Source organism: Rousettus aegyptiacus, unplaced genomic scaffold (assembly GCF_014176215.1).
Source record: "Rousettus aegyptiacus isolate mRouAeg1 unplaced genomic scaffold, mRouAeg1.p scaffold_m13_p_5, whole genome shotgun sequence".
In the NCBI taxonomy this organism is placed as follows: Eukaryota; Metazoa; Chordata; class Mammalia; order Chiroptera; family Pteropodidae; genus Rousettus; species Rousettus aegyptiacus.
In genome coordinates this window covers 84,562,585-84,590,160 of record NW_023416308.1, presented here as the reverse complement: position 1 = coordinate 84,590,160, position 27,576 = coordinate 84,562,585, and the positions used below count along the sequence as shown (strand labels likewise).

Genomic DNA, 27,576 nt, shown 5'->3' with positions numbered 1-27,576 from the left:
TTTCTTTCTATTTCCTGGAGTACTCAGCTCAGTTCTGCATGGGCATTTGGTATTTAATCAATATTTAAAATTCAAATAATTCCACTTTATGAACTATGTCCCTTTTTTACTAATTTACCCATTAACGAGCTGTCTAATGATTTTTATCTTTGTAATTTCAGCGCCAGTGTGATGTCTGCTCCTAGTAGGTAGTTAATGTGAGTTGGTTGAATGAATGTTTATTAGTGAAAACCTGTTTCATGAGGGATGGAACAACTTATGTTGTACCACTTCTAGAGTTTACTTAAGACTTCTAAATTTTCCTTTGAATTACAGACCTTTAATTTCAGGATTAGTTCCCCGACATGCAATTACACAGGCTTTGTTGTTTATATGTCATTGTTGTTTAATGTTATTAGCGATGTAAGTAATACCTCTCTGGATCTCAGCAGTCAGATGGCCTCTGTGTGGAGGTCCCCAGGGCAGGCGAAGGGGTGATGCTTATCCATTCCTTCCATTAAGGGACCCCCATCCAGCCAGCAGTCCAGCCGGCCATGCCCTTCAATCCAGCCTCCACCCAAGAGCGTGTAAACTGCCTTTATGAGCAGGTGTGTGCACCTGCATGAGCAGGTAAACCCTGCCTGAGTCAGAGAAGCGTCATGGGCTGTTCAAAGCCTACCAATGTGTCGACATACCCAAGAAGCCAGGATCTATCATTTCGATTTAAAATCCCCTACGCTACTGAGAAGTGACATGGCAAAGCAAGGACAACCATCTGGAGGTTCCTGGGAGACATGTCCAAGCATAGGACATTCAGCCGAGAGGGGGTGGGTGGGGCAAGCTGAGAGGAACAGCAGAATGGACTCTACCCTGCTTTCGCTGGGGCAACATTCCCAGCAGTTTGCTGATGTTATTGTTATTTGTTTGTTTGTTTGTTTGTATATTTCTTTAAAGCCCCTAACCAGGACCCAAAGTCTTGATGAGGAGAATTTCTGGATGTGGATCATAGATCCTATGGCCCTCCCTCCAGGCCCACAGCACCACATATGGGAGTTTTGCAACTCCCTTTGCACCAAGAGCCAGAGGCGTCTTTCCTGGGGTGCATGTTGGGTGCTGGACAGCTTGCAGGCAGCTCAGCCTGAGACTTGTTCACTTCCATTTGCTTTTGCTATAAAATGGAAGGATTTGCTTGCAGGTTATTTGTTCATATATTCATCCCCCAGATACTGATTACCATGTGTCATGTGCTAAATGAACACAGCTTAATGGTTATCAGATACAACTTGGAAGTGACCAGGCCAGAGATTAAGGGAAACAGCTCTGAGAAAGCATGTTTCACTTCACCAGGACCCGCTGGAGGGTGTCTATACCGAATATGTTGATACCTGGAGGTAGTTCAGAGGTCTGAACAGAAGTGAGAGAAAAAGACAGTTTGGGCCACTTCTTTATTGTGCAGAGGAACTGACGTCTCCTGGAACTACTTTCCCCAAAGCTCTATGAAACCAATTAAAATTCCAGACAGTAAATACAGAAAAGCCTCTCTGATAAGACATGGGAGAACCGGTACCTAAAATACACTCAGCTGCTGAACTCATTTCTGAGGAGACTGTTGGCTTGACAGGTTGCACTTCACATTCCAGGACTGGCGCACAAGCACCGGGGGTGGACAGTCCTGTCACACTGCCTATCGGTAATGGCCATGAGGCTGACACTGAGGGCAGTGTGGACCTGTGTGGGAGGGCAGTGGAGGTCTGAGGACGAGGATGCCTAGTTCTCCAGGTGACACTCAAAGGCCATGTTCCTGTGAGCTCAGAGATGCTTGAACAAGCACTTCAAGACCAGTGACTGCCTTTCCGTTTCCCCATTCAGTGAATCAAAATGGACCCAAACTCCCAACAGACTGCAGCCCCAGAGGAGAGGGCAGTAGAAGGTGTGACCAAGCTGGTGAACTTTCTGTGGAGGTTAGGGAGACAGTCTCCCACCATCCCTACGTAATAAACTTGTGTTGGCTGAATGAAGATGCTGGACTGTCCTCCACGTGTTTGGGCTAATATTCTGAAAAACACATTCATGAAAATAAACAAGAGCTGTCCCCAAAAGGATTTTCTCCTTATCTTTGTCTTTATCTCTTATAAAGAAATAAAATTCAGGGACGACGAGAGATGGACTGTGATACGAGACCAAGAAAACCCTTGACTCTAAATCGCTCTCCTGGTTTTTGTTCTCTCCAGGAAAGACAAGTCAAGCTCAAAGCTCAGTTTCCAAAACTGATTTCCTGGGGCAGATTTCAGCAAGGAAGTCATTCCAAAGGAGAAAGACGAAAGTTCCTGGGGTCGGGTGGGGGTGGGGGTGGGGGGTGGTAGAGGCCTCTCTCTTTCTTCATTACTTTCCCCACTCTAAAGACTTGATATTTTTAAAGATTCTGGCTTATCCTTGTGGCAAATAATCTACCTCCTCGATACTTTTGCCTTGCAAATATCCTTAAAAACAGCTGTTTTCTCATTGGTCTTTATTTTTAAGTAGCCTTCTTCCCCCACACCCTTGGCTTCTACAGAATTATTGTGTGTCCCTGTCTGGAACACAAAACTCTCCCTGGAGGAACGGTCTGCACATGAACTCACAAGGGTGTTTGCTATCGGCTTATTTGGCAAGAGGAATCTGAGACATTTTAAATATGAACTGGCAATGCGGTCTGTCCCACCCTGGTGCCTCGGCCCCATCCATAAACACTTTTACTGGTACGCAAGGCACAAGAAGTAGAAAACGAACAGGAACTGTCTGAAAACGAGCCCCACCCACATCTCTACAGGGAAAGATACTCCAGGTGCCTGGAGCATTCTGTCTGGAGGATCTTTGCTGGTCTCTACTGATGTTTCTTTCAAAGACTGTTACATACATAATTAGCTTTATACAAAGCCTCTGACAGTCAGGCTCCAAATCCCCCTTCCTCCTGCGCAGCTTCTCTCTCAGCTGAATGCTCCATCCACTTCTTCTACCCTCTGCTACGAGGAAAACACATACATAACCCCTCGTTACTTCCAAATGCCTAAACGAGCCTTTTCATACCATCGTGTCTTTTACTTGAAAAACCCTCTGCTTCCTTCTCTGCTTAGCAATCTCTTGTTAATCCTTCAATACCTGAGCACCACAGCACCTGCTTGGTGCAGTGTTCCCTGCTTCCAGAGCACTTGCTGTTTCTCCCTATGACAATGCTTAGAACAATGACTGTGACTTGCACACATCTGTCCTGGAGCCAGGCCAAGCCACAAACTCCTGGGAATAAAGGAGCTAAGGAACTACAACTTTTTCACTTTTGCATTCCCGCACCCAAGCCCAGGGCCTGGCTTAATCAATAATGCCTTAATCAATACCCGGCCCACTTAGGCCCAGCTCTCCCTTCTCTGTGTGAAATGTGGCATGAGAAGAGGCTTGGAAGTCAGACACCCTGCATCTTGTGGGACATGGACAAGTTATTTAACCTGTATCTGCTTTAGTTTTCTCCTCAATACAATAAATAGCTATGCCCACCTCTCAGAGGGCTGCCGTGAGAAACAAATGAGGCAAAATATGTAAACCCAGTACCTGCCCAATGGGAAGAGCTCAAGATACATTTCCCTGAGCTCCGTAGGAAATGCTGGGCCAAATGGAGCTCTAAGGAAAAAAAGTGAATGGCTTCCATCTGGTTCACATGCCTTCCACGCAGTGATGGGATGGCCCGCCTCTAACCCCAAAGAGCCCTCTCTCAAATCAAGAGACAGTGAAGGCTGCACTCAATCCTTGCCCTTAGCTTGAGAGTCTCAGAATGAGGCCTGTTTAGCAACAAAGGCTGGGCCATTGTATCCTTCATTTCCTGTCTTGAATTAATCTTTCACCCCAAGACATACCATAAAACAGAATAATGCTGACTCAACAGTGTTAAGTCACTACGTGCAAGTCAAACAGCCTGCACATGAGAAGCCTCAACCTCTCCATGATGCTGCACCCAAGTTTTATTAGGCCTCAATAAACAAGCAGTGGGACCCTGCTAACACCTAAGACAATCAAGTTCAGGGTCAAAGAGAGGATTGGAAAGCATGATAACTGAATCCACGTGAGGAGGCAACTTGGCACTGGGGAAAGAGCCATTTGATATGATAGTTATAATTCCCTTGGCTGGGAACCAGGAGACTTGATTGTCATCTCAGTTCTACCACTAACTTGCTTTATGGGTTTGGTTAAGTCATGTTTGGGGATCTATTTCTTTACCCACAAAACAGGAGAGTTAGATTAGATGATTTGTAAGATCTTGCCAGGTTTAATGTTCTTAGATTATAAATCTTGTAGATTTACCTTCCTCAGCCTCTCCCCTTTCTGTGTTAGTTGTCTGTCTATCACTTAGCTCCCACCGAGCAGCCTTCTACCAGTGCTATGACCTTCATTGCAGCCGGGTGTCTGGTCACCCCTGAGCACAAAGTATGGCCAGGGAAGAAGATAAATTTGGGGCCACATATCTTTTTTCGAAAAAGATATTCGAAAAACAGGTTCTGAGGAAAGTAACTTCACAGGGTGATCTGATCATAAATTCCTAACTGGGTAGGTCGAGGGGAGTAGTCACACCCTAGGCATATAACTTCTTAGGTAAGAGGCTTATCTTTGCCTTAAACGAGCCCTGCCCATTGCTTCTGTGCATCCAGGTTAATACACCTTTGAAAATGACTCTTTTCAGACCCCTCCTTCTAAAGTGTGACCACCCTCAAGAGAACACGTAATTTACACTATCCTGTAATCCAACCCCCTTGCTCTCTCCCACCTTCAAGTAATCTTTCTTATTTCCCTCCTTAATTCTAAATGCAGCAAAGAAGCTGCAAACTGTCATTTCTTTAGAGCATTTGTCTCTGTTGAGATCTTGCTTCCTGGCATATCCTCTATCTGGTTCAAATAGATTTTTATAATAATTCTCAAAAGGTTTGAACATTCTTACATTGATACCAACAACCCCTAAACATCTGCACTGGCTTCTTCCCGCTCAAGGATTTTCCCCACTCCTCTCCTATACCTGGTAGGTCCCCAAACACTCTTTCAAAACATTAGACTTGTCCCCATGCTGCTTGGTAGGAGACTAAAGTAGCAATGGGCAGTTTTTATCAGCACTCTGGCATATCTCAGGGTGCAACAGGGGAGAGGTGGCAAAGCCACAAAGGCCAGGAGCAAAGTGCTTACAGAAGCAAACTCTGACCACGTGAGGGGGAGGTGACCTGGAAGAGAGGGCAGTGCTAATCATGAGGGCAGACAGAGTTGGCACTGAGAACCACAGATGTCTAAGAGGTTGCTTTAAGATACCACAACCCTCTATGCCCCTCTTATTTCCTTAATAAGAAGTCTGAGGGCTGCTAAAGCTCTGCGACTGGCCCAAGGCCATACAGCTAAACTGTGAACAATCAATACTGGAACGTGGTGGGCCTTTGGTCCCAGCCGACTCTTTTTTCACTTTGTTGACCCAAGAACCTAATTAGGTTGCTCTAATGACACCAGCTGAATCCCCAGCAGACTCTAAGCAACATGGCCCAAGTATCACTTAGGGAAAGAACAGGCCTAGCAGATATTTCAATAAGTGCCTCCTACATCCCATGCATGGTGCACTTATTCTTTCTCTAGCCCTCACCACAAAATCTTGGGGAAGAGGTCAGTAAGAAGGGAGGGGTGGGCTTTCTGTCCTTCCCAAACCCTAAATATCTAAGATAACCCACAATGACTCTCTTCCTTCATCTGAAAGAGGCTGGTGGGGAAGAGTGGCAAAAGGGGATCGAATTAACCCGCTGGATGTCTGACCGAATTAGGCCAAGAGTATCCATCGTGGGCAGTTAGATGGGTCATCTGAAGGTTATGACAACAAGCAATCAGCTTTGCCTCTACCAGAGACCTTTCAAAGATCAGTGTTGGAGAGATCATCTCAGCATCAGGAGCAGGAAGCTCTAAGTAAAAGGCTTAAGGAATTAATTATTTAGTGTGCATGACCCAGTTCCCAGAGGTGAGGCTAGGTGAGAGGAGAGCTCATCAGCTCCTTATCATGGCAAGAAATTCAAATACTTCACATAGTGTCCCCTTGCTGCCAAAGAAGATAATTTTATGGTTTAAGTATGGCCAAAAAAAAAAAAAAAAGGCAACTAGAACAGCCAAAGTTCACTCATTTAACAAATGTTTACTGAGCTCCTCGTATGTCCCAAGTCCTACAGGATTTACATACGGTTGAAGCGTAGGAGAGTAGAAAGATCACAGAATTTATAAACAAGAGACCTGGGCTATGACCCAGCTCAGCCCTCAGGCAGCTACATTACCTGGGCAGGTTACAGCCTAAGTCAAATTTCTCATCTGTAAAATGGGAGTAAATCCACCTGCCTTATTATGAAGATGAAACGATCTTTATAAATGTAAATTGCAATATAAACATAAGATGTGAACAATAATGCTGTAACACTGCACATTTTCCCTGCCCTAGAGAAGTTTATAACCTGGCTGTATTTAGAAAAATAATCCAAGGTACCTATTTGGCAAACATCACATTCTCTGTAATTTGTGCAAATTGTATGTTTCAACCTGCCAGTGGAGATGGAGCCTGCGGTCAGTCCCAGCCCCTCCGTCTGGATTCCCAAGAAGCTTCAGAGTAACAATGGAATGAGTGACCAGCACCCACCTGGCCCTGTATGCAGCCTGGAATGAGTGAAGGACCAGGAGAGCCCCAAGATTCGAATGGGCTTAAAAAACCAACTGGAAGTATGGTCAATAAGAAAAAACACAACAAAAATCCCCTTGAGTACAATAGGGATAAGCCAGTAGGAAATGCACACATTTTCCTCCCTATAAACACTGGAGACCATGATGGGATTCACTGTCGGTTGCCTGACCCTCCTCCATGGACACACTCCTTTCTTCTTGGTCCAGTCAACCCTTCTCATTCTGTTGGTCAAGACTCTCAACGCGGACTCCTCACCCACCGTGGATCCCCAGTGCCCACCAGACCAGTCCCTAAATGCCCAGATGTGCCTGCCTGCTGCCTGCCACCATGCTCCGGCCACTTGGGTTGTGCCCGAGGTGCTCCCCTCACCCTCTGCTCTCCCTCCTCCCTCCACCAAGGCTCTGCCTCAGAAGGGAAGCTCTTGGAGGGCAGGGCCAGGGAGGCAGAGGATGGGGAGGAGGAGTGAAAAAAAAATGCTAGACAGGAAGTCCAGGGCCTGTGCTCCAATTCTCCATTTGGCATCAGTTAGCTATGTAATCTTGAAAAAGTATCTTCAGGCCAGGTCTCAGTTTCCCTAACTGGTAATGAAGGGTTTGCTCTAAATTATCTCTTAGGTTCTCTCTAATTATAAAATTTGGTATTACAGAAACCAGACTAGCCTTGGCCACAGGAGGTATGGGTCCTGGTCCTTATTAGACTACAGCCTGGTACAACTTAGCTGACGGCTCAGATCTCAGTTTTTATGTCTATAAAATAAGTGAGAATAATGTGACCACCCCTTCCAGGGTGCAAAGTTCCCATAAGACACTGAGATAGAACTTTTTGAGCCATAAGCCCTGAATAAACCCGGGGTTTGTACTCGAGTCAAAAAACAGCTGTTGATCCACTGCCATGTGCCCGGTCCTGTGCCGCCCCGATGGCGCTGCCCGTCTCAGACAGGAAGGTTGGAGGACAGGTGCTTGCCCTCGAGGCTCCCACAGCTGGCGGGTGAGACAGACAAGTGAACAAACCCTAATTCAGCCAGCTCTGTGTAAGAGGTCTGAACAAAGTGCTATGGGAGCGTAGAGGAGGAGGAAGTGCCAACTTTGCCCGGGGAAGTGAGGGAAGCGTCTCAGAGGGCACAGTATGGCTCAGACATAAAGCTGTTCCCGGAGCTGAGGACTGGAGCCTGGACATGGAGGGGAGGCAGCAAACACGCTGGGATATGAATCTGAGATCAACTAGAGGGAGCCTGGAAGGCCAACAGCAGAGTGACTGTCAGACAGGTATTCAAGGAAGATCTCTTCACAATAGTTCATGAGGGTGACTGTGCAAAAACAAGTCACTACTACCTATAACTTAGCCTTCTCTACCCTAAGCCTCCAAGGATCTGCTGAATCTACGGGAAGATGTAAACAGGTTTGTTCTCATCAGAATGAAACCCAAGCAGAGAAAGATGCTGCAATCACATTTTCACATCTTGGACAAATGGGCTACAGTGCTCTGAAGTCACTCCCTACAGAAGCTGCCCAGCCAGATTCTTGCCTTGGCACAGATCGAGGCCAGCAGGAGACTAAAACATCATCAGAGCCGGGACCGGAGTCAAGATGGCTGGGCTGCTGGTCTTAGAGGAACAGGGGACAGAGATCCCACCCATCCGAAGAGCACTGAGTTAGTCTGGTCTTTCATGTCCCTAAACAAATCTCGATCTCTATTCCTGCCTCCCTCCCTCCTCTGACAACCAGGGAGGGCTGTGCGAAGTGGGTAGCAAAGACAGAGGGCTTTCACTAGCCATCGAGTCTCTAAACGGGCATGCATTCACTCGGGCTTGAAGAAAGAGTACAAGCGCCCTTACATTTTCCAAAGTCTGAAGCCAACCCCCCCCCCACCCACCCCAAGAATGACTCAATGGCATAAAAGAGATCCACCACTGTGACTTACTCACTTGATTCTTAGGCATCGCAGTGACTAAAGTCACCTCCTTCCAGGACGAGCCTCGCACAGATTGCCATGTTCCTTTAAAAACAAAAGCCCAACGATGAATGTCAGTTACTTTATCTTACCCGGCAGCCTCGTATCTTCTCCCTGCCAAGAGGGCCCACGTGCCTGTGCCCTTTGCCCCTTTACCCAGTGGGAAGAAATAAACAGAGAATTTCTCCCTGTGCTCCTCTGTGTGAAGAAAGGAACTGAGATGGTCAAATAAATTCTATTGTCTGCCACTGTCTGGGTTCCCTAAGGGCTTATCAAACCTCTACACAAAGGCTTGCGGAGAAAGTAAGATGGATCTGGAAAAAATGTTTTAGATACTTTATTAGAAACAACAACAAAAAATGCCAGAATTTCTAAGCTTAGGATGTGGTAAATTAAGCTGGTGTAAAAATCTCATAACAAGTCACAAAGATGAAATTTGTCACATTTCCTAAGGGGGAAAGGTCTCGAACGCAAAAAAAAAAAAAAAAAAAAAAAAAAAAAGGAAGTTATCAAAGTGGATCATTTGATTGTGGCTGAGTTTCCTAAACAAATTAGTATTTTGACTTCCGATGACCACCCAAATCATTTGGTTATATCCTACTACCTCTGCAGAAAGCGCCTCTACACCTGTTTAGAAAATGGAGCCCTGAGTTACAAGGCATTTCTAAGGATTTACTTTCCCAATTCTAAATTTCTAAGAGGTAGCCTCGAGAAGACAAAACTAACATAGATGTAGAATTTGAGATCTGCAAGAGGCAATACCCATTCCCCTTGGACACACACGCTCTGCCTCAGCAGGGCAGTAGGCCCACTTGCCCACATAAACACACAACTGTTCTCTCTAACACACAAAGACCTGCGTGTAGAGAGAGCCCTGGGGGATGGGACTCACTGTTCAGAATTCTCAGACTATTCGTAGAGGAGAAGCTACTGTGTACTGAGCCCTGGCCACGCATGGAACGGCCACTGTTAGAGCCTAGACGTACTTTGTCTCCATGGCTCCCACAGACAGGAACGGAGGCTCGGAGAGCAGAACGCATGTGCCAAGGCTCCGTAGCATGGCGGGATTGGAGCCTGGGTCTGGTTGACCCATGCTCATGGCTATCCCACCACACTGAGGTGCGAGGTATTCTAGCGCTCTGATGGGCTCGGGCACCCCGTGAGCTGCCTGGCAGGCTCTGAGGGCAGCCACCTGGCCAGGAGCTGCCATCATCTCTGTCATCATCATCATTATCAAGCCACGCCTTTCCAGCCCGTGGCAGCTGACAAACAGGCTGGCCTGCCTTGGTTACATTCTATCAGCCTGAGCTATATAGGCCCTGTGTAGTCTAGAGCCAAAAGACGGAGAGGTTGGAAGCCTCCACTTATCTGTCCCTGCTTCTCAAAAGAAGCTTCTGGATACAGTGGATGGGGATGCTGGACATCCTGGCCTAGAACTCTATCGTTGGTTTAACCAGGTTTGAGAACTAGGAACCTCCCTATGCTCCCAAGGTCTCTAGGCAAGGAGCACTTGGCTGTACCATGCCCCTAACCTCCTGGGGACATTGCTGAGACCCGCAGCAAGGAAATGCTGGCTCTGCTTGAGTTGTCTATATGGTGGATGCAGGTGGCCATTTCTGGACCAATCTACAAGGGTTGACCTCCAGTCAGATTCCCACATAGGCCTGGAAATACTGTGATTCAGCCACTCCAAAAACCAACTCATACCCTCTGTCTGACCAACTTTGAGCTCCACTAAACCAGAGGGTCCTAGGGCCCAGAACCATCCCTCCCCTAGAGGAGCCTAGAGGGAATACCTATACCCCTTGGACACACACGCTCTGCCTCAGCAGGGCAGTAGGCCCACCTGCCCACATAAACACACAACTGTTCTCTCTAACACACAAAGACCTGCGTTTAGAGCCCTGGGGGGTGGGACTCACTGTTCAGCATTCTCAGACTATTCATGGGAAAGAAGCTACTGTGTACTGAGCACTGGCCACGCATGGAACGGCCACTGTTAGTGCCTAGACATACTTTGTCTCCATGGCTATCGGTAAAATGAAAAGCGTGACCTAATTTGTGATTTCCTCACCAAGGATCCCTTCTTGTTGCCCCCTTCCACGGGTCTGACTTGTAGAAACACCTATAAAACTAGTCAGTCCTTTAAAGGAAGGAGAGGAATTAATCTATGTGCAGGCATTGTGATGGGTGGTTTGCATGAGCTATCTCAGATAATCTTCCCAGCAACCCCATGAGGCAGGCAGTATAGTCACGTCACAGAGGAAGAAAACTGAGGCATGGTACAGCCAAGGGCTCCTTGCCTGGAGACTCAATCAGCATTAGCCACAGAAGCCTGGGACTCACAGCCAATCTGGCCTGAGTCCATGCCCATGCTCACTCCCTGATACAATGTTTCCCTTTGTAATTAATCAGAACGAAAAAACAAGTCTCCTCTTGGACTTTGCCATCATGTCAGTTCTAAACAAAAAAAAGCATGAGGTCTCCAGGCCCTTGCGGGCCTGACTTGGGCAATGCAGGAAAGGTTTCCTATGAGCCCGAGTGGCTTCAGGGAATCCCGAGAAACATGAAAATAACTCAGGGACTTTCCTCTCTGCTGTTCTCCAAGTATAGCTCCATAGAGATGAGGTCTTTACTAAGAGACCCCAAGCACTTGGAACAGGGCTTGGCACCAGTGGGCACTCCATCAACATTTGATGAGTGGAGGAATGACGAAATCTAGAGTTTAGACACAGTGAGAGCTTATTCACGTCCCTTTGGTGAGCTAGTGTGAGACACACCAAGACCAGCTGAGAACCACAAAGCTGGTCCCTCAGCAGTGTGCACGGAGCAGGGGTCTCCATGCCCCAAGCTCCAGACAAAGGGTGAAGGCTCAGATACTGAGCCAGGTCTGTTCTTTGTCCCAATAACTAAGGGAGCTTCTGATAGAAAAAGAAAAGTATCTGAATGCAAAGGCTGTTCAGAGAACTGATCCTGAACTCAGGCCCTGGAATCAGGCGAACCTGGTTTCCTATCCTAGCTCTGTCATTTTACATGAGTCAGGTGACCCCAGGCAAGTCACCTAATTTCCATGAGCCTGTTTGTTTCTTATCTAAAAATAGGGATAATGTTAGTGCCTACCCCACAGGGCTGTTCTGAAGATGGAAATAAGATAATGCTGTAAAGGCCATAGCCCAGTGTGTATCGTTCGGAGTAAGTTCTTGGAGCTGACATCTGTTGTTATTGTCCACGCCAGAATGGATGGTTAAGAGTATATCTGGAGTTCTCTCCTTGGGTTCGATCCCAGCTCTCCTGCTAGCTTGGCTATGTGACCTCGGGCAAATTGCTTAACCTCTCTGTGCCTTAGTTTCCTGGTACGTAAAATGGGGTTGATGGTGAAGATGAAATGACTTGCATAGGTAAAGACTTAGAAAAATGTCTGGCACAAAGAAAGCGCTCAATAAAAGTATTACTCTTACTTATTAATACTACTAGTGTCTTTCTCCCTTTGTTCTAATAACAGATTCCACCCCATCTTCTACTCCCATCTTCTACTTCCGTGATGAAAAGGTGGGCATGGGACTCAAGATAGGTTCATCAGAGTGTCTCTCCTCCTTAGCCACATTTCTGGATATAAACAGTGTGCACATGCTCCAAGCTGCACCAAGTTCTAAACTGAAAAATCTTAGGGGAGACCTAGTTCTCCTGAGATGGGTGGAGGGCTGTATGAGGTCAGCTGGGAGCTGTCTGCATCCATGGGCCGCTAAGCAGGGGTGCTGGTCCAAGGACGCCGAGGTCACCTGCTCTCTTCCTGGGGCTGGATTCCACAGCTCCTCCTTTGAGTCTCTGAGCCTCCCCTAGAACCTTCCGAGGTATCCCATTTTTTGCTTAAGCTCATTCAAGTTGGATTCCTGTCACTCGAAACCAAAAGAGTTCCAACCAACAGCAGCACTCAACGATTGCTACTTTATCATCACAAAGTCCCACCCGGCAAGGAAAGCTAGCCTGCATACTCAGTGAGACCCAGGCAGCCAGGGAAAGGCAAACACGCACAGCAAGGTGTTTTACAAACTGAAGTAAGAAGAGGCCACTGCAAGTCCCTGGACCAACGACCTTCTTGGGAGAGGAAGATGCTGGAACCAAAACTCGACAGCCAGTCCTGTGGTCCCTGGCTGGGAACCCAGCCTCAGACATGGGTCTGCATTGCCATGAGCATTAGGGAAGGGGAAGAAGAGAAGGGAGACTGGAGCTGATTTTTAATAACTTCACAGTGGCAGAGGAAAAAATCCTGGCAGCTGCTTGAAACAACTCTATTTAGAGGAGGAAGGAGGGTGCGTAAGGGAAGAGAAATTGCCTTGTCTGAGCCCTTAAACGTATGTCAGACTCTTTCACTAGTATGCTCGCATCTGACCTTCACCGCGGCCCTAGGAGCTGGGTGCTCATCCAACCTATTTTCCAGGTGAGGAAACTGAGGCTCAGAGAGTTCAATAATTTGCCGAGGTCACACCGCTAGTAACCGATACCTGGTCCGCCTGTCATGCTGCCTCCCCAGCACACTCTGATCCTAGCCTGAGGCTGCCTCCTCACACAGGTATGTCTGCTGTCACTCACACCTGTGCTCAGACCTGCCCAAGGGAGATGGGGACATACAACTGCCCCCTGATTTACAACTGGGTCTCCACCCCACCCAGAAGCAGCCTCCAGAAGAAGGGACAGGCAGCATCGTGGATACCTTGGTACATCCTTGAGCATGTTTCCTTCTCTGAACATTGGTTATTTTAATCTCCAAGAGTATCAGTGCAATATTAATGATATGACACTTATTATAGATTTTAACTGAGATATGCCTATCCGAACCCTATGGAGAGTTTTTTGTTTGTTTGTTTTTGCTTATTTCTCAGACACCTTTCCCAAGAGATTCTCACTTAACAGGTATAACCATAATGCACGACACATAGCAGTGTGCTAAACTATGTTATCTTTGCTTTGTCTCATTTTCTAGCCACCTATCGGGCCAGCACCCAAATATAGTCTATTCTTGTACCTTCAGGCCTTCTAATAGCACCCTCTCAATTCCCTCAAGGAAAAGCAATTCCACCTTCAGATGTATTTTAAAGTAGGGGTCCTGTCTGGGCCACGCAGCAGGAGGTGAGCGGCAGGTGATTGAGCAAAGCTTCGTCTGTATTTGCAGCCGCTCCCCAGCTCCCCAGCACTAGCATCGCTGCCTCAGCTCCGCCTCAGATCATCAGGCATTAGATTCTCATAGGAGCACTGGTCTTTGGTGCTAAAAACGTTGGAGACCGCTGTTTTAAAGGGTCTTAGAGAAACAGAAACAAAAATAACCCCCTGGCCTGGTAACAAAAACAAAGAACCAAACGATACTGGTGCCTCCCCGTCTCCTGCAACATTAGCATGGGGTGAATATATGAGTACACACGGGTCCCTGGGAATCCACATTAAGGTCTGCACAGGCATAAACTAAATAACCGGTGTGGTAAGGACTCTGCAGACACACACCTGAGCTGGTACAAGAGAAGACTCAGCCGGAGAAGGAAGTGGCAGCTTCCAACATTTGATGGAGAAATCGTGATCTGAAACAATGTGAAATCATCCTGACCACAATGTCAAGAGCAGCCACCTTTGGCAGGGAGTGGGCTGTTCCTGTGGTCCTGGGGAAGTTCAGTAAGCTCCTCACTGACCCCACAGGACACACACAATGCCACACACTACCCAGAGCTTGCCGGCCAATTCGTGGCTTTTCTCTTTGTTTCCCACCAACCAGGTTCAGCGGTGGCTGCCCCAGTCATGGGGGATTGTCCAGGTAGGTATTTCCCTTACTTTTTTTTTTTTTTTCATAGCTTTATGCTCTGAAATGAAAGAGAGGGGGAGACAGAGACAGACTCAAAGACACACAGACACACAGACAGACAGACACACACACACACACGGAGAGAGAGGGAGAGAGGACCTGGCTGATTTCCCCTCCGGGCACGATCTGGCTTCATGCTCCCTGGCTGGGTGCAATGCTGGTGCCATGCTGCCCAGCACTGCCTGGGGTTGGAGTTGTGCGCAGTACTCTGCCAGGGATCCATAGGCAAGCCGGATCAGCTTGAAATCTGAAAGGGGATGGAATGCTCAAGGGGTCCCATTTTCTGCTTCCCCGATTCCCTTACAACTTGGTTCGCCTAAAATCAACAAAGAAAGACTATTCGCTAAGCATTTGCTGAGTGCCCTGACTAGGACTGTGAAGAATACCAAAAAGCATAGGAACAGGGGCCTGGGCTTGGGAAGAAGAAGCAGTGGAAGACGACCAGCCAGCGCCTGGACTTGAATGTCAGCCTCACTACCTACCCCGTCCTCAGTTCTTGGACAAGTCATTTCTGCACTGAGGCTTGTTTGCTCCCCTTTGGAGGATGATATCTACCTTATAAAGCTAGGGTGTGACTTAAATAAGACAATATATGTCCAAGAAGAGTCAAAGCTGCCCACATGCGAGCCATTTACTATGAGGCAGGAACTGCGCGCTAAGTGCTTTGTGTTGCATGGATTATTTCACCAGATCCTTACAACTTCCCTGTGAGACAGGCATCATATCTTCAAGGTCAAATGAGGAAACTGAGACTCAGAGACATCAAAACACCTACCCAAAGCCACACAGCTCCTAAGGACCAGAGATGGTATGTACGCCCAGGCCAGTTAGGCTCCACTGTTCTAATCTTTGTTCTGCTGCTTGCTATCTGGTGGGTGCTCAAAACATATTATGTAACATGCAAATGCTGAGCTGGTGGGGGCTGCTGGCTCTCCACCCAGAAGGCATATGGAGAAAAGGGGAGGGGGGGGAGTTTAGGCTGAGAGAGTTTAGGAAGCCCTTCTGAAGCAGGAAGGGCTGAATCTCAGTCGTGCAGGATGAGGATGGATAAAAGCAAAAAGAGAATGAAAGCACCGCATATTGGAAAAACCAAAGACAGAGATGGAGGCAGGGGTGACCCAGGCAGGCAAGCAGAGAATGGCAGCAGAGACTGGCCAGGCTGGAGGAGAGGAGAGACCGCTGGTTTGAATGAGAGGCGGGCCATCTGAGCCATTATCATGCGATCTTTCTCACCTACTCCCCAGAGATGTTCCTGTGTCTGCTCCTTTGGTTACATAATAACCATGGAGGGATGAAGAACCAGATTGAAAAGGACCAACAGCCCCTCTACCCCCTACAGCAGGCTTAAAACCCAACTCCATGAGCAGGGTTTTTTGTTTGTTTGTTTGGTTTGGTTTTTTTTTGCCAGCTCCCAACCTGCACTGCTGTGCTTAGCTACCAGGCCCAGATTGTAGCCCAAGCCCTGGGATGCCAGGAGTCTGTCTGCATGCCGCCCTATGCATATAAGTATTGCCGGCATCACCCTGGCATTCAAGATTCCCAGCAGGGAAAAGATGTAAAAATGAGGCCTTAGGATATGAGCTCTTCATGGCCAGGTCCCTATTTCACGGGTCTTCACATTCCTCACACCTGTTGGGACACTATAGGTACTTCTTTAATAATTTCTTATTGAGCTGAGCTACACAGAAGATTCTTCCACTTCAGGAACAACCCTGGACTTTGATAAGTCTGAATTAAAATCCATCCTGGAGCATGTGATTTAGTGTCACCTTAGCTGGAAGGATCATTTGCCTGTTTGCCTCCTGGAGAGGAAGTGTTCCCACCTTCCGCATTCTCTGCTCCGTACTCCTCAGCAGCCTCTGCAACCTGGACCTGGTTCTGGGCCTCATACCTAGCGCCTGCCCCTCCTCCTGGGTGAAGCTGAGGATGCCAAGCTCCTCCGCCTTCAATTGTAGGTTCCTCCAGGGCATGGCTGTGCTCAGGCACTATTCCAAATGCTTAAAGCTACAATGCCCTCCCCACTGTCTCCGCTCCCCACAAAGCCCAGAGCACAGAGTCCCAGCCCAGGCCTCAAACCCATGGAGAAGGGAATATGGGAGTAGGGATGATTTAAGCAACTCTAATCATTGGCTTACCTCAAGGTCACCATCACGTGCTTTTTTCATAGTAACAGGACTTGGAGAAGGGAGGAGAATAAAAGCAGAACTGTATAAAGATCTATTGGTCACATGATCTCCTCTCAACCCTCCTCAGGAAAAAAGGCGAAGGGGAAATGATGAAAAGGCTTTGGAGAGATGGTCAATCTGAGCCTTCAGACCGGCTTCCCGAGAGGGGCAGCGGTGCCTGTTTACCTTCGACCTGAGAGTTTATGGGCAAATTACTTAACTCTGTGGAGCCTGTCTCCTTACCTATTAAATGAAGACAGTAAACAATAATCGCACAGCACAGGACGATTGTGAAGACTGAGTGCAATATGAATGTGAATGTGCTTAGCAAACTATAAAGCACCCTTAAAATATCAGGTATTTTTCATAATCCTGGGAGGTGGGGAACTCAAGTCAGAATATGTGGCTTGAAGGGAAAAGGAGAACTGGGAATCCATTCCATCTGGCAAATTTCTTTCAGTACCTTCTAGGACGACGCACAAGCCTCCAGGTATTTAAAAAGCACTGATCGAGACCTATTCTCAAGCAATATGAGAATTGTTATATAATATGTTTTGAGCACCTATGTCTCAAGCACTCCATCTGGTGAAGGGGAGGGCTCTACCCACAATTTTATAATAAGGCAAAACAAAATGGTTTACTGGAGGACTCATACAGAGAGGGTGGGGTATTTTATTCTGGCCTTACAGATCACGGGAGACTTTTATAATAGTAATAATAAGCATAGTAACTCTGAGTACTTGCTATGGGCCAGGCAGTTCTAAGTATTTACATGGTCCATCTCATTTCATTCTCATGAAGCCTCATGAGTGAGTTCACAGGTGACAAAACTGAGGCACAAAGAAACTCACTCCTATGTTGGCCTTACAGCTGGGAAGTGGTAGAGCTGGAATCTGAACCCCCCGAGCTCTAGCTCCCCTAGCACTTTAGGGGCTGAGTCGACCAAGAAAAGGTCTCAGAGAGACTCTGCATGACTGAAAGTCTCTGATAAGGCCTCAGGGAGGAGTCACCCAGGGAAGGCACTGACTCACCCACGGCCCTCCCGCCCATGGGCAGCTCAAACTCCTGGCCCAGGTCCCCTCTCTGACACGGCCTCCGGTCTTTCCCGGAAGTTGGCCATACCTCTACACTTCCAAGACTCCAAATGTGCACCAAAATCAAGGGAGATTGATGTAAGAACCTATACGTCAATATTCGTTTATAGAAGAGATAACTCACAGAATAATTGTTCTTATTATAAAAGGTAGTTCAAAGTCAAAGGAAAAAATACTCCCAAATCTCAGCTCTTGCCACTCATTGGCTGTGTGATCTTGGGCAAATCTTAGCCTCTTTGAGCCTCAGCTTCCTCATCTGTGAGATGCAGTTACCAGTGTTTATCGCAGGCAGTCGTTGCAAAGATGAAAGGAGGTAATATGTCTTGTGCACCACCTGGCACACTGTACACTCGATAAATAATGGTTGAATCGAACAACTTTAGAAAGGATTTCCATTGGAAAATCATTTCCTCACGATAATATTTGGTGATACTAACAGTACTTTTAATTAGTATTCATCTGCAATTATGCCATATTCATTACATTTATTACCTTATTTAATCCTTGAAAGCATCCTTTTTTTCCTTTGATTTAGCTTCAGAACAATAAAGGATATGTCCAACATGTTAACTTTATTCAAACACACATATACATGGAGAGAGAGACAGGTGGTCAAGCTAATATTTATTAAGCACTTATGTCAGGTATTGTTCTAAATATTCTACATTCAGACACCTATTTCATCCTCTCAAAAACATGCTGATAAGTACTATTTTATCCCCCCTTTTTACAGATGCAGAGCTTGAGGCACAGAGAGGTTAAGCAACTTGCCCAAGATCACTTAGTCAGGATTCAAACCCAGAGCTCACATTCTTAAGTACGATGCTATACTTACTATACTATACTAACTACACTATACTAAAATAATGAAAGTTACAGCAAGAATGTTAAACCAACCCCCACGCCCCAAATTCTAAGAACTTCGGTGTGCTGCTTGTCGACCCCCCTCCAGCCTAAACCCTGCCATCATTCCCTTTCTGCCAGTATCCGCTGTCATTTCTCACTCCTGTCCCACTGCTCTTGCTCCTTAACTCTGTCCCACCATGCACAGGCAGGAAGTACCAAACATTTTTTAAGCCCTGGTCATCTCTTTCTGGGACCTTAGCCTCATCCCCGATAGCCCATCCTCTACAAAGCTACAAGGGACATCTTCCCATACATGGCGTTCCTTTGCTCAAGAACACTCAAAGGCTCCCTGATGCCTAAAACTGAAGACTCAGTGGGTTAAAGAGGAATGCCTGGGGACTCAAGGTGCTTGCATTATCTGGCCTGACCCCGTTCCCTGTGGCCCCAGGCTTTCCACGTGCTGGCTTACAAGTCCCAGCTACAAAGTAAGTCAGCGAGGCCCTTCCTGAGCACCCTGTTTAAAATTATAGCCCACCCCCACCGCTTCCCTTCGCCCCTGCCCAGCACAGCCTGTCTTCTTCCCTGCTGTCGTGTTCTTCCCCCACCTCTCATCACCTGGCCTCAAATGTTTAACTGCTTTATTGCCTCCCCCTCCACGTAGCAAGGGATTTTACCCTGGTTTTCTTTTTTCCCTGCTGTAACCACAGCACCTAGAACAGGTTTGGCACAGAGTAAAAACCATAAATACCTGCTGAATGAATAACTGAGTGCACATCTAAAATGCCTAAGCAGAAAATGTCCAAATGGAATAATGGTGGGGGAGGGGCTAGCATGCCTCTGGCCTCTCTGCTCCTGAGGACATTTCTGGAGGACAGGCTGGAGAAGCCCAGATTAAATGTCTGGAGGCCAAACCCTTTTTTTGCACATCCTCCCTAGGATTTACAATAAGAGTTTCCTATGAGACCCTGGGCCCTCATCTTCCCATCCCTATTCTGAATTTACACACACACACACACATACACACACACAGTCTCTCTCTCCCCCTCCCTCCCTGTCATTCTGAAGGCTGTCTGCATCAGTCTCAAACTCATCTGCCCAGCCTCATCTCCCTCTATGGCCATTTCCCATTTCTCCTGACTTTGATGCCAACTGGAGATGCTCTCTTCTTCCTCCCACTTACCCATCTGCATTTCGTCTACCTTTCAAGATCCGAATTAAATGCAGCCTCCTTATCCCTCTCCCCGCTCCCTCCTTCCTTCCTTCTCCTCCTCCTCCAGAAAGCTTTCTGGGCTTTCTTCAGCCCCTAGAAAAACTCCCCACACCCACTGCTATCTCCACCAGTCGTACGGAAATTAGTCATGAACTACCTTGCCTTTCACCTTCTATAACTGAGCTGAGCTATTACCCAAATCATCTGTTATTTAATTTTTAAAACACGTGTGTCTTGCTTTCCCAAGTTCATTGTGAACACTTTAGGAGGAGATGCTGGGCCTTAACCATATTGTCGTCCCCATGGCACAGAATCTAGGACACACAGTAGGTGCTCATTGTATGCTTTTGACTTAGCTGCCCCAGGTAAATAAGTTACCTTCCTAAGTAGGTCACTTCCTCAATAATAGGTACCTGGACTGGCTTTTCCCAACAGCCTGAATTTTTTCTTCAGGGCCTGCTCTAACCTCGGTTATCTGCAACCCCAGTCATGGGCTTGTGTTTTCAAAGGGTGTTAAACCCATTCTAATCTGTGAAGTCCCACAGCTGCTCCAGATATTCGGTGTTTCAGTTTCCTCAAATATTAGACTTCAACAGAGGAGGAAAAAAACATGGCATATATTTTAGGTGGTTCACAGCAGAAAAAGCAACATATGAGGTCCAGCTCTAAGTAAACTAAAATTTCAACCAAAGGTGCAAAATCTCAAATTACTTTTGAGCTTCAAAGAGATGAGCCAGGGAGGAAGGAGGAGGCCCTGTTTACAGCAGACCCTCTACATGTCGGGCTGTGTGGAAGGTCTCCTTGTGTCCCCACTGCTAGGTAAGTAGGCTGTGATTAGCCAGGCTCACACCTAAAGAACTGAGGTCCACGTGGCGGCAGGAGGCTCAGAGCAATGACTCAACCAAGTGAGTCATACTCTTTCCACAGTTTGCCAATCAGGATTCCCAGATTATGCTTTTTAAAATTTTGAGTAGGAACTACATTTGCTGGGGGTGCAAGGGTCAGAAAGCAAAAAGCATAGAAGTACACAGAAAATGTTTTCATCCTACTCCTGGCCCTGTCTACCCAGTTCGCCCCACTCCAAAGTTGGTATTAATTGCTGTGTCTAATCCCTGACGATGTTTATGTATACGCACACAAATACAAATACATATCCTTTTCTTTACATGACAGGTAGCAGACTATACCCATTTCTCTGTGCCCCGCTTGTATCTTTTAAAGGAATGAACTTGGAATAGAGCAGGGTGAAGTACCTCTACATGACAAGCCCATGAAACAGAAAGAAGGGAATATTCTGGAGAATACTTGTATGAAGAGGGAATTGAGGCATCAAGGTAAAGCCACCCTTGACACCACTGATGTGCCTCTGACCCCTGTCCCAGGCCAGTTAGAGAAGGGCTCTGGAGGTTGGGGACAAGCGGGAACCAATGACCCTAATGGTTGTGGAAGCCTCACTGGGTTAAAGGCCTGACTAGCCTCGCTGAGCATTTCATCTTCTGGGAGAGGAAGCCGCCATAGAAAGAGGACGACTAACCTAATTCTCACAGCAATGGCCAAATAGGTAGTAACCAGAAGAACACAGGAACTATAGAGGAAAAGCAATCATTTCCTCTGCAATTTGTGAGCAAGAAGGGGAAGTTGGTGCTTGAGGCTCTAAGAAAACAGACTTCTAATGGCTGGGAGGATAGAAGGGTTCTGGGATTTAAGACTGAGGAAGTAAATGATTCAGACTCTCTGAAATGCAGTTCTAGCTATGTAACTGGGAGGGGAGTGGGGAAGAATGAGGAACCAGAGGATGAGGGGAAGAGGCAGGAGGAGGGAAGAGGGAGACTTTTAAGGAGCATGAAAGCTGGACTCGGGGGCAAACTGACTAAATTCTAATTCCCCCTCTTCCCCTTCTCAGCTCTGAAATTTTGAGCAAGTCAATCCCTCTGTGCCATAATTTCCTCACTGGTAACAGGACAATGACAATATCTACCTCTTGGGGTTGGCATAAGAATTAAATGAGTTAATATTGACAGTCTTGGCTCCCTATAACTGCTGTATAAGTGGTATAGAATAGGAGCCATGTGGTTGCACAGGAAAGCCTTGTTAAAAGCCAGTCTCATCACCAGGAAAAGGATGCATAACCAAAGAAGACCCTGAGATAGTGATACAGAGCCCATCCCAGAGTGTTAATCAGAGAAGGAAAGCCCTGGACCAGCTGAGGCTGTACAGCATACCTCAAGAGGCAGGAAGATTTGGGAATGGGAGGTTGTCTTGAGCCAAGAGGTCCAGAGGCATAAAGGGTCTGGGAAATTGGACCTTGGCTCCCACCCTAGATGCATCATGGCTACTATTAAAAAGAGTTATACTGAGACTGACAGGTAAGGATTCAGTGAGGAGATGAGACAGAGAGCTGAGATGGGAGAGGAGCTTGGTTTTTAAAAGAAGTTATTTAGATATTTTCAATGACTTCAAGTCCCCTGGCTTAGAGCACTGGAAGCTCTTGCAGATGAGTCTGCCGAACTGCCTACTGTGTCACTATGGGGTGGCCCAGGAACACCTACAAGCATCCACGAAGCTTTCTGGGAACTGAGAACATGTGATGTTAAGAAGAGCTCGCTTGTTTCTGTGATAGAATGCATGATGGTCGATGGAGAATTGCAATAGATTGGCATATCTAGATTCAAGAACGCATCTGGTCACAGGTTAGAAAAGTAAAAGGGCAAAGACAGGCACAGGGCAGCCTGGATTAATCTTCTTAGAGTAGGCTGATTAAAGATTATGTCACCTGAAGGGAGGACTCTAGCAGCATGAATCCAGAGAGCTCTCTCCTGATAAGCACTTTATCAGTGACTTGAGCGATGCTATGAAAGGCACACAAATAGGATCTTGAAAGACCTCAACTGAACAGGGTTGCACTGAACTTAACAAGTTGAAATTTAACAGGAATGGTTGTTCTGAATCGGATGGGAACAAAATAGAGGCTATGCATTTAAATTTTAAAGCCACACACATTCTAGGACAGGGGAGAAGCAGCTTCCCAACACCACATGTTAAAAAGATCTGGTCAGCAATAACGTCAATGAGTCAGTGGTGTGATGTAGCTGCCAGAAAAGCTGATTTGATCTTGAGCTGCATTAAGGGGAGTAGAATGACCTGAACGAGGGAGGTGATAGCTCCCTTCCTCTGCTGTGGTCACAGCACACTGCAAATCCCATGTATAGTCTGGGCATTGCCCGCACTGTGTTAGAATATGGACAAGCTGGGGTTTGATCAGCGGAGAACCACAGGGAAGGTAAAAAGACCTGAGCCTACGTCATGGGTGGTTAATCTAGAAGAAGACTCAGGATGGAACAAATTGACTGCGTTTAAATATCATATTTCACTAATTAGAAAATGCAACTCTTTCTTTCTTTCACTTATAAAATGTCTGAAAGCCAAATATATCTTATAATCCCTCCACAGCTAACAATTTCTCTGGCTGTAGCCCAATGTCATTTTTTCATTTCCATTGTCACATAGAAATTTGACTGTTATCCTGGTAGCGTATAACTGGACAACTACAATCCTTACTATTTCAGAAGCAAAAACATTTAAGGACCATTTGAGGAAGAAATGTGACTAAAACCCCTCCATTGACACCTTCTGATAAAATCAAGAAAGCAATATCATTAAAACCTACATAATAGGTATCAGCAACTGGAAAAAAAAATCCAGAGACAAGAGAGATTAAGAAATACATCACTACTTTACCATAGTACGTTAATGTGTCAAAAAACAACATTGATGACTGAATTAAAAAGTGATTTGGAAGACCTGGATTCTGAAAGTGAAAAAGTTTTAGAAATACCGTAACCAGTTTGTTTTCCTTTATATATACATGCAAGAGTGATACGGAATGAAAACGTAGATCTCACTCTAAAAGTTATTTCAGTAAATAAAAAATAAAAAATTTAAGCAATAACAATGAATGGTTCCACAGTTTAATTGGGAGCACCCTTTCTTCTTTATAAATAAAATAATAGTACATCTTTCTAACTGATGGTGTCATCGATTTAATTTTTAAAAACAGTATTTGAAGAGCTATCAAGTAGAGGAGAGATTAGGCTCATTCTCTATGGCTTCAAGAAGGAGGAACTGGGACCAAATGCCGGAAGCTATGGAGAGCCACCAGGGAGGTGACAGGAAGAGCCATCTGAAGATGGAACGAGTCACCTCCAAGGTGCAAGCCCAGGCTGACCCAGCCCTGCAATTCTGAGATCTGATTTAGACCTCACCATGAAGAGAAAGGCATCAGTTTCCCTGTTGCACACACAGGTGCTTTGAGCCATTCTCTTAAAAAGTCACTGGTTAAAGGTAAAAGCCACTTAGGGAACAGTACCGAATGGGAGGCCTGAGGCAAAGCGGAGCCCTGTCCACATCTGTGCTCCAAGCCTCCTGTGGGCCGATTCAGGAAAGAGCCAGAGGAAGAAAGGCCATCTATGCACCAGGCATCACGTGAGGTATCCTAAGCACATGGCCCCATTTAATCCTCACGGCCACCCTGTGAGGTAAATATTATCACTCCCAGCTCATGGAAGAGAAACTTGAGGCTTAGAGAAAGTGGCTTGCCCGAGCTTTTACAGTGACTCTGAAACCCACGGCCAGTCTGTGACAACATGCTCCAAAGAGAGGAAACTCCAGAAGTCCTGGCTGGCAGCATGAGTGGAGTGATCACTCAATCAATGAACCAACTTGGTCTCATATTGGTAGAACTGATGCCAGGAGAACAAAGAAAGATGAAAGCTGTTTCAGAACCCACCCCCACGCCCACCCTCGTCATAGCTCCCACAGGCAATAAATTCTTGCCATTTGCTCCTGCAGTAGCAATTTACACCATCAGAGAGAGAAAGGGTGTTTCTGAAACATCCATGGCAAAGAACAGGTGCCAGCGACCCTGCTCAAATGTCAAAGCTGCGAGCTCACCATGTTGCCATGCTGCCTACCTGCCAGGTTAACACTGGAGCAGGCGGAAGCTGAGCTCAGCTTTTTTTCATCCCCTCCCCATGGCCAGGATATCCACAGGGCTGGGGGGCAAGCTGAGAGACAGCCAACTCCACAATGTGTTCCAGCTGCCTGGTGACATCAAGTCCTGCCTAGGTCCATGAGCATGTTCGACCTTCCTCCTTTACTGGGAAAGTAAACTCAAAGTGTGCACGAGGGCAGGACCCGCCTGCAGGGAATATTCAGGTGCTTATGAGACCACAAAAGGGAGAATAAGTATTTCAGATCATGGCCCACAATGCTTGGTGAGCATCTGACACTTGCAGAATTGATTCTAACAAAGGAGGAGAGGGTCACCTGGGTTCCTGTCTCATCCTAGCTTTGCTGCCTCATCCACATGCAGGCAGGCAACTCTTGCTCCTGATCCATGGGTACCCACCCTTGCAGGGGCACAGCACCTGACTCCCCTATTCATTCCCCTCAAACTGACCTTGAGAAAGAAGAATGATCGGCATAGAAGACTTAGCCTGTAGTAAGGTAGTGAAAATTGGGGCAGTAATCATTTTCTACAGAGGACAAAGCTGCCAAAGCTTAGAGAAATCACATTTTGGGGCACAGAAAGTGACAGGTACCCCATATTCTAAAACCCTACTAAGGAGTTTCTAAACTGAAAGACTTCCCACACTGACACCCTTTACACACCCTGCGGGGCAAAACCAGGACACAGACAAGGCCTTATTTGGGCCTAGCCTTAACTGCCCCTTCTGCCACTGCCCCCCCCCCCCCGTACCTCACTCCCCACATACTTAGTCCCAATAAATATCTGCTGTCAGTGCGCAGAGGGCAGTGCAGGCCCCCTGACAGATCCCTCGCCCCTGACACCCCCACAGGCTGACCTGCCTGAAGGAGAGCTCTGATCATCCCTCACGGCTTCCCCCTGCCTGCTGGGTTAGGGTCATGCCCCTACTCCCGGCACTCAGGACTGGCCTGATTCCAGCCTCTGCTTCCAGTTTCCCTAGGTGGCCCCAACATTTCCACTGTGTGGCACCCTGAATATAGACTCTTCACTGCATCTTTTCCTGCTATACCTCTGGCCCATCTCTGCCTACAGAAATCCTTCCTATCGTCAAAGGCCCATCTCAGGCACCAAGTGCCACCTCCTCCAGGAAGTCACCCCTGGTTCACCCACACTGTTCAACTCACCAAAACACATTCCATACTCTGTCTTGATGTGCAGGCATCAGTGAGCTTGTCTAATGCGCCTCTCTCCATGAGCTAGATGAGTACTCTCCTCCTGTCATTCCTCACAGCACCCCAGCATGGCAATTGCTTATACCATGAGCTGAAGAGCCTTGGCCATGGTGCTCCATGCCTGCCCTGACGGCATGCTATTTACAGTCCTTTCTGATTCCCTCCTCCACCTATTCCCAGCTGACGCATCCCCCATTCTCACAAGATTCAGCTCTCAGCTGAGAGCTAATCGGAGATAAACTAATCTCGGTTGTCCTTCCCAGTTAAATTTTATTTTTTTATTATTATTATCTTTTTCTACCTAGACCCTCTGGAGATAAGGGCTGAAAACAAAGGTGGGAATTTTAGGCCCCAGAGGCTCAGGGAGGTATTTTTGATAAGGAAAGATCTTGTACCAAGTGGTTGTGCAAACCAGTGCTGGAGTGTGTACATCCTAAATTCAAAGAACTAGAGAGCAGTTAAAAAGGGGGTGGGTGGTGGGTGAGGCTCTGACTTTCAAAAGGGAAGGCCAGCTGCAAGCAGAGCTGTTAGAGACTAATCACAGAACCACAGCCTAACGGAAACGGTGGATGGAGAACAGATTTGACTTGGACCTGGCTGGGTGACCTTGAGCAAGGAACTGCACCTCCCAGGCAGTATCAAGAACTACTTGAGCTTTGTTTTCCCCATAGGTAAAACAAGGTAACAAAAGTGAGAACTGCATGAGCCCAGAAGGCCTTTCCAAGCTAACATCCCAAGATTCTGTAACTTGCGGCCTCTACATCTTCCTCCCTCCGGAAGGTCAGTATCATTTGGAAACACATTATTTCCACTCCCTCTTCATCTTGAGGGGAACCTGAGTCTAAAGGGAAAGGAACTGCTGTGGATTTCCAGCCAATCAGCAGGCAGAATGCAGGGGTGGCCTTCTCCCACCACAGGCAGGAGGAAGCAGAAGTAGAGGAAGGTATTGGTTTCTATGGACACAGAAATGCTACTCTCATGCACACCAATCTGTCCCAGTCCAGAAAAAGACAGTCAGCTGGTTGCCTTTGCTTCTCTGACTTACCTTTTTAAGAGATTACGACTGCCTGCCAAATTTAAGTGTTGCCCTAAAATCAGGACATATAAGGTCTCTCGCCTGGATCTGAAGGGTTTCAAAATGGGTAGAGAGAGCAAGAGTGATGAAGAATGAAACTTGGAGGCAATGGAGACTGTATTGTGCAGCCATGCCAATTAAAGGTCTTTAAAAATAGCCTCTCTCTTCTCTCATGCTGAAGATAAAGATGAAGTTTCAGCAATAAACCGACATCTGCCAGGAGCTTCTGAAGAGATCACAACATAAACACCCTAGAGAGAAGCCATAAACAGCCCAGAGTCCTCTCCAGGCAGCCAGCAGCATCCTGCTCACCAACGGTGTGGGGGAGGAGGGTGGAGCAGAAGAACGGAAAAGGAGGTGGTACTGAGAAGCGAGGGAGGATGGAGGCTGGGCTTCCCGTGAGCAGGAGGAAGTGGTAGGGGAGACTTCAACTTGGTAGAAAATGGAGAACTGGCTGCCTTCTACAAGGAGATAAAAC

At 46.9% G+C, this 27,576-nt stretch overlaps 1 protein-coding gene across 5 annotated transcripts in view; it reads right to left on the bottom strand.

The window, feature by feature from the left end:
* The window catches only part of MICAL2 (microtubule associated monooxygenase, calponin and LIM domain containing 2), a 198,102-nt gene that overhangs the window by 162,407 nt on the left and 8,119 nt on the right, over positions 1-27,576 (bottom strand). For 4 of the 5 annotated variants that reach the window (XM_016135436.2, XM_016135437.2, XM_016135438.2 and 1 more), the window contains exon 2: positions 8,616-8,686. The gene's annotated coding sequence lies outside the window, so the exon portion shown is untranslated. Of the gene's footprint in view, positions 1-8,611; positions 8,687-27,576 lie in introns of all 5 variants that reach the window. The other variant, XM_036221339.1, reaches the window with a different exon arrangement.